At 39.3% G+C, this 8,362-nt stretch overlaps 1 pseudogene; it reads left to right on the top strand.

Annotated features, from left to right (window-relative positions):
* The first annotated feature begins 7,311 nt into the window (after window positions 1–7,311).
* The window catches only part of LOC135516558 (rho guanine nucleotide exchange factor 39-like), a 79,052-nt pseudogene continuing 78,001 nt past the window's right edge, over window positions 7,312–8,362 (top strand).

Here is an 8,362-nt window from a genome sequence, read left to right as displayed (position 1 = left end):
GTTTCCTATCAAATCAACAGCTGATATGGCATGTCTCTGTGTTTCCTATCAAATCAACAGCTGATATGGCATGTCTCTGTGTTTCCTATCAAATCAACAGCTGATATGGCATGTCTCTGTGTTTCCTATCAAATCAACAGCTGATATGGCATGTCTCTGTGTTTCCTATCAAATCAACAGCTGATATGGCATGTCTCTGTGTTTCCTATCAAATCAACAGCTGATATGGCATGTCTCTGTGTTTCCTATCAAATCAACAGCTGATATGGCATGTCTCTGTGTTTCCTATCAAATCAACAGCTGATATGGCATGTCTCTGTGTTTCCTATCAAATCAACAGCTGATATGGCATGTCTCTGTGTTTCCTATCAAATCAACAGCTGATATGGCATGTCTCTGTGTTTCCTATCAAATCAACAGCTGATATGGCATGTCTCTGTGTTTCCTATCAAATCAACAGCTGATATGGCATGTCTCTGTGTTTCCTATCAAATCAACAGCTGATATGGCATGTCTCTGTGTTTCCTATCAAATCAACAGCTGATATGGCATGTCTCTGTGTTTCCTATCAAATCAACAGCTGATATGGCATGTCTCTGTGTTTCCTATCAAATCAACAGCTGATATGGCATGTCTCTGTGTTTCCTATCAAATCAACAGCTGATATGGCATGTCTCTGTGTTTCCTATCAAATCAACAGCTGATATGGCATGTCTCTGTGTTTCCTATCAAATCAACAGCTGATATGGCATGTCTCTGTGTTTCCTATCAAATCAACAGCTGATATGGCATGTCTCTGTGTTTCCTATCAAATCAACAGCTGATATGGCATGTCTCTGTGTTTCCTATCAAATCAACAGCTGATATGGCATGTCTCTGTGTTTCCTATCAAATCAACAGCTGATATGGCATGTCTCTGTGTTTCCTATCAAATCAACAGCTGATATGGCATGTCTCTGTGTTTCCTATCAAATCAACAGCTGATATGGCATGTCTCTGTGTTTCCTATCAAATCAACAGCTGATATGGCATGTCTCTGTGTTTCCTATCAAATCAACAGCTGATATGGCATGTCTCTGTGTTTCCTATCAAATCAACAGCTGATATGGCATGTCTCTGTGTTTCCTATCAAATCAACAGCTGATATGGCATGTCTCTGTGTTTCCTATCAAATCAACAGCTGATATGGCATGTCTCTGTGTTTCCTATCAAATCAACAGCTGATATGGCATGTCTCTGTGTTTCCTATCAAATCAACAGCTGATATGGCATGTCTCTGTGTTTCCTATCAAATCAACAGCTGATATGGCATGTCTCTGTGTTTCCTATCAAATCAACAGCTGATATGGCATGTCTCTGTGTTTCCTATCAAATCAACAGCTGATATGGCATGTCTCTGTGTTTCCTATCAAATCAACAGCTGATATGGCATGTCTCTGTGTTTCCTATCAAATCAACAGCCGATATGGCATGTCTCTGTGTTTCCTATCAAATCAACAGCCGATATGGCATGTCTCTGTGTTTCCTATCAAATCAACAGCCGATATGGCATGTCTCTGTGTTTCCTATCAAATCAACAGCCGATATGGCATGTCTCTGTGTTTCCTATCAAATCAACAGCCGATATGGCATGTCTCTGTGTTTCCTATCAAATCAACAGCCGATATGGCATGTCTCTGTGTTTCCTATCAAATCAACAGCCGATATGGCATGTCTCTGTGTTTCCTATCAAATCAACAGCCGATATGGCATGTCTCTGTGTTTCCTATCAAATCAACAGCCGATATGGCATGTCTCTGTGTTTCCTATCAAATCAACAGCCGATATGGCATGTCTCTGTGTTTCCTATCAAATCAACAGCCGATATGGCATGTCTCTGTGTTTCCTATCAAATCAACAGCCGATATGGCATGTCTCTGTGTTTCCTATCAAATCAACAGCCGATATGGCATGTCTCTGTGTTTCCTATCAAATCAACAGCCGATATGGCATGTCTCTGTGTTTCCCATCAAATCAACAGCTGATATGGCATGTCTCTGTGTTTCCTATCAAATCAACAGCTGATATGGCATGTCTCTGTGTTTCCTATCAAATCAACAGCTGATATGGCATGTCTCTGTGTTTCCTATCAAATCAACAGCTGATATGGCATGTCTCTGTGTTTCCTATCAAATCAACAGCTGATATGGCATGTCTCTGTGTTTCCTATCAAATCAACAGCTGATATGGCATGTCTCTGTGTTTCCTATCAAATCAACAGCTGATATGGCATGTCTCTGTGTTTCCTATCAAATCAACAGCTGATATGGCATGTCTCTGTGTTTCCTATCAAATCAACAGCTGATATGGCATGTCTCTGTGTTTCCTATCAAATCAACAGCTGATATGGCATGTCTCTGTGTTTCCTATCAAATCAACAGCTGATATGGCATGTCTCTGTGTTTCCTATCAAATCAACAGCTGATATGGCATGTCTCTGTGTTTCCTATCAAATCAACAGCTGATATGGCATGTCTCTGTGTTTCCTATCAAATCAACAGCTGATATGGCATGTCTCTGTGTTTCCTATCAAATCAACAGCTGATATGGCATGTCTCTGTGTTTCCTATCAAATCAACAGCTGATATGGCATGTCTCTGTGTTTCCTATCAAATCAACAGCTGATATGGCATGTCTCTGTGTTTCCTATCAAATCAACAGCTGATATGGCATGTCTCTGTGTTTCCTATCAAATCAACAGCTGATATGGCATGTCTCTGTGTTTCCTATCAAATCAACAGCTGATATGGCATGTCTCTGTGTTTCCTATCAAATCAACAGCTGATATGGCATGTCTCTGTGTTTCCTATCAAATCAACAGCTGATATGGCATGTCTCTGTGTTTCCTATCAAATCAACAGCTGATATGGCATGTCTCTGTGTTTCCTATCAAATCAACAGCTGATATGGCATGTCTCTGTGTTTCCTATCAAATCAACAGCTGATATGGCATGTCTCTGTGTTTCCTATCAAATCAACAGCTGATATGGCATGTCTCTGTGTTTCCTATCAAATCAACAGCTGATATGGCATGTCTCTGTGTTTCCTATCAAATCAACAGCTGATATGGCATGTCTCTGTGTTTCCTATCAAATCAACAGCTGATATGGCATGTCTCTGTGTTTCCTATCAAATCAACAGCTGATATGGCATGTCTCTGTGTTTCCTATCAAATCAACAGCTGATATGGCATGTCTCTGTGTTTCCTATCAAATCAACAGCTGATATGGCATGTCTCTGTGTTTCCTATCAAATCAACAGCTGATATGGCATGTCTCTGTGTTTCCTATCAAATCAACAGCTGATATGGCATGTCTCTGTGTTTCCTATCAAATCAACAGCTGATATGGCATGTCTCTGTGTTTCCTATCAAATCAACAGCTGATATGGCATGTCTCTGTGTTTCCTATCAAATCAACAGCTGATATGGCATGTCTCTGTGTTTCCTATCAAATCAACAGCTGATATGGCATGTCTCTGTGTTTCCTATCAAATCAACAGCTGATATGGCATGTCTCTGTGTTTCCTATCAAATCAACAGCTGATATGGCATGTCTCTGTGTTTCCTATCAAATCAACAGCTGATATGGCATGTCTCTGTGTTTCCTATCAAATCAACAGCTGATATGGCATGTCTCTGTGTTTCCTATCAAATCAACAGCTGATATGGCATGTCTCTGTGTTTCCTATCAAATCAACAGCTGATATGGCATGTCTCTGTGTTTCCTATCAAATCAACAGCTGATATGGCATGTCTCTGTGTTTCCTATCAAATCAACAGCTGATATGGCATGTCTCTGTGTTTCCTATCAAATCAACAGCTGATATGGCATGTCTCTGTGTTTCCTATCAAATCAACAGCTGATATGGCATGTCTCTGTGTTTCCTATCAAATCAACAGCTGATATGGCATGTCTCTGTGTTTCCTATCAAATCAACAGCTGATATGGCATGTCTCTGTGTTTCCTATCAAATCAACAGCTGATATGGCATGTCTCTGTGTTTCCTATCAAATCAACAGCTGATATGGCATGTCTCTGTGTTTCCTATCAAATCAACAGCTGATATGGCATGTCTCTGTGTTTCCTATCAAATCAACAGCTGATATGGCATGTCTCTGTGTTTCCTATCAAATCAACAGCTGATATGGCATGTCTCTGTGTTTCCTATCAAATCAACAGCTGATATGGCATGTCTCTGTGTTTCCTATCAAATCAACAGCTGATATGGCATGTCTCTGTGTTTCCTATCAAATCAACAGCTGATATGGCATGTCTCTGTGTTTCCTATCAAATCAACAGCTGATATGGCATGTCTCTGTGTTTCCTATCAAATCAACAGCTGATATGGCATGTCTCTGTGTTTCCTATCAAATCAACAGCTGATATGGCATGTCTCTGTGTTTCCTATCAAATCAACAGCTGATATGGCATGTCTCTGTGTTTCCTATCAAATCAACAGCTGATATGGCATGTCTCTGTGTTTCCTATCAAATCAACAGCTGATATGGCATGTCTCTGTGTTTCCTATCAAATCAACAGCTGATATGGCATGTCTCTGTGTTTCCTATCAAATCAACAGCTGATATGGCATGTCTCTGTGTTTCCTATCAAATCAACAGCTGATATGGCATGTCTCTGTGTTTCCTATCAAATCAACAGCTGATATGGCATGTCTCTGTGTTTCCTATCAAATCAACAGCTGATATGGCATGTCTCTGTGTTTCCTATCAAATCAACTGCTGATATGGCATGTCTCTGTGTTTCCTATCAAATCAACAGCTGATATGGCATGTCTCTGTGTTTCCTATCAAATCAAAGCGTATTGTTCATGTACACAGTTCAGCAGAGGTTATGTTACGAGCTCTTAACGATACAGTCAAATGTCAAGCAAGTACATCAAAAAAATCAACAAATCTGAATCAAGAAACGTCGTAACAGTGATCCAAATGAACAACCCAAATAACACTGTAACAGCGATCCAAATGAACAACTCAAATAACACTAACAGTGATCCAAATGAACAACTCAAATAGCACCGTAACAGTGATCCAAATGAACAACTCAAATAGCACTGGAACAGTGATCCAAATGAACAACCCAAATAGCACCGTAACAGTGATCTAAATGAACAACTCAAATAGCACCGTAACAGTGATCCAAATGAACAACCCAAAATAACACTAACAGTGATCCAGTAGATATACTAGGAATGATATGTACAGCAGTAGATATACTAGTTATATAGGATGGTGTCTATAGACAGCAGTTATATAGGATGGTGTCTATAGACAGTAGTTATATAGGATGGTGTGTGTAGACAGTAGTTATATAGGATGGTGTGTATAGACAGTAGTTATATAGGATGGTGTGTATAGACAGTAGTTATATAGGATGGTGTGTATAGACAGTATAGACAGTAGTTATATAGGATGGTGTGTATAGACAGTAGTTATATAGGATGGTGTTATAGACAGTAGTTGTATAGGATGGTGTGTATAGACAGTAGTTATATATTGGATGGTGTGTATAGACAGTAGTTATATATTGGATGGTGTGTATAGACAATAGTTATATAGGATGGTGTGTATAGACAGTATAGACAGTAGTTATATAGAATGGTGTGTATAGACAATAGTTATACAGGATGGTGTGTATAGACAGTAGTTATATAGGATGGTGTGTGTAGACAGTAGTTATATAGGATGGTGTGTATAGACAGTAGTTATATAGGATGGTGTGTATAGACAGTAGTTATATAGGATGGTGTGTATAGACAGTAGTTATATAGGATGGTGTGTATAGACAGTAGTTATATAGGATGGTGTGTATAGACAGTAGTTATATAGGATGGTGTGTATAGACAGTAGTTATATAGGATGGTGTGTATAGACAGTAGTTATACAGGATGGTGTGTATAGACAGTATTTATACAGGATGGTGTGTATAGACAGTAGTTATATAGGATGGTGTGTATAGACAGTAGTTATATATGATGGTGTGTATAGACAGTAGTTATACAGGATGGTGTGTATAGACAGTAGTTATATAGGATGGTGTGTATAGACAGTAGTTATATAGGATGGTGTGTATAGACAGTAGTTATATAGGATGGTGTGTATAGACAGTAGTTATATATGATGGTGTGTATAGACAGTAGTTATATATGATGGTGTGTATAGACAGTAGTTATTCAGGATGGTGTGTATAGACAGTAGTTATATAGGATGGTGTGTATAGACAGTAGTTATATAGGATTGTGTGTATAGACAGTATAGACAGTAGTTATATAGGATGGTGTGTATAGACAGTAGTTATATAGGATGGTGTGTATAGACAGTATAGACAGTAGTTATATATAGGATGGTGTGTATAGACAGTAGTTATACAGGATGGTGTGTATAGACAGTAGTTATATAGGATGGTGTGTATAGACAGTAGTTATATAGGATGGTGTGTATAGACAGTAGTTATATATAGGATGGTGTGTATAGACAGTAGTTATACAGGATGGTGTGTATAGACAGTAGTTATATAGGATGGTGTGTATAGACAGTAGTTATATATAGGATGGTGTGTATAGACAGTAGTTATATATAGGATGGTGTGTATAGACAGTGGTTATATAGGATGGTGTGTATAGACAGTAGTTATACAGGATGGTGTGTATAGACAGTAGTTATATAGGATGGTGTGTATAGACAGTAGTTATACAGGATGGTGTGTATAGACAGTAGTTATATAGGATGGTGTGTATAGACAGTATAGACAGTAGTTATATAGGATGGTGTGTATAGACAGTAGTTATATAGGATGGTGTGTATAGACAGTAGTTATATAGGATGGTGTGTATAGACAGTAGTTATATAGGATGGTGTGTACAGACAGTAGTTATATAGGATGGTGTGTATAGACAGTAGTTATATAGGATGGTGTGTATAGACAGTAGTTATATAGGATGGTGTGTATAGACAGTAGTTATATAGGATGGTGTGTATAGACAGTAGTTATATAGGATGGTGTGTATAGACAGTAGTTATATAGAATGGTTTCGACACAGCTTAATTCAGACAACAGCATGTTTCCACCAACACAAGTATATATACACTCCAGTTTAGATGCACTCCTCCTCCTCGCCAGCCCCTTACATCTGTTACGGTTCGACAGGAAGAGGAAGTGATGGGGTAATAAACCATGCCTTCTCCTTTAAGGTGACCTGACCTGACCTCAACCCCCTTTAATGCCTAAACCGAAGATCTCTCTCCCTTTATCAATGCCTGCGGCATGTGATCGCTTCTCTGCCCAACTCACGGTTGTCATGATGCCTGGTACCAGTGTGTGTCTCTTCTCCTCCCAGAGGATCCCTGATGGCTGACTTGACCTCTACCCCAAAGTGCTCACTCCTCCCCAGCTCACGGCTGTCATGGTGACTGGTACCAGTCTGTGTCTCCTCTCCTCCCAGAGGATCCCTGATGTCTGACAATAACATATCCTGACATAATGTAAACATAATACATTACCCTCTTTCCCATATCCTGACATAATGTAAACATAATGCATTACCCTCTCTCCCTCAGTGACATATCCTGACATAATGTAAACGTAATGCATTACCCTCTCTCCCTCAGTGACATATCCTGACATAATGTAGATGTAATGTATTACCCTCTCTCCCTCAGTGACATATCCTGACATAATGTAGATGTAATACATTACCCTCTCTCCCTCAGTGACATATCCTGACATAATGTAAACATAATGCATTACCCTCTCTCCCTCAGTGACATATCCTGACATAATGTAGATGTAATACATTACCCTCTCTCCCTCAGTGACATATCCTGACATAATGTAAACATAATGCATTACCCTCTCTCCCTCAGTGACATATCCTGACATAATGTAGATGTAATGTATTACCCTCTCTCCCTCAGTGACATATCCTGACATAATGTAGATGTAATACATTACCCTCTCTCCCTCAGTGACATATCCTGACATAATGTGAACTGAATGCATTACCCTCTCTCCCTCAGTGACATATTCTGACATAATGCATTACCCTCTCTCCCTCAGTGACATATCCTGACATAATGTAAACATAATGCATTACCCTCTCTCCCTCAGTGACATATCCTGACATAATGTAGATGTAATACATTACCCTCTCTCCCTCAGTGACATATCCTGACATAATGTAAACATAATGCATTACCCTCTCTCCCTCAGTGACATATCCTGACATAATGTAGATGTAATGTATTACCCTCTCTCCCTCAGTGACATATCCTGACATAATGTAGATGTAATACATTACCCTCTCT

The sequence above is a fragment of the Oncorhynchus masou genome, chromosome 27 (assembly GCF_036934945.1).
Source record: "Oncorhynchus masou masou isolate Uvic2021 chromosome 27, UVic_Omas_1.1, whole genome shotgun sequence".
Classification (NCBI taxonomy): Eukaryota; Metazoa; Chordata; class Actinopteri; order Salmoniformes; family Salmonidae; genus Oncorhynchus; species Oncorhynchus masou.
The sequence above is the reverse complement of the archived record's forward strand: the minus strand, read 5'-3'. Positions and strand labels throughout refer to the sequence as shown.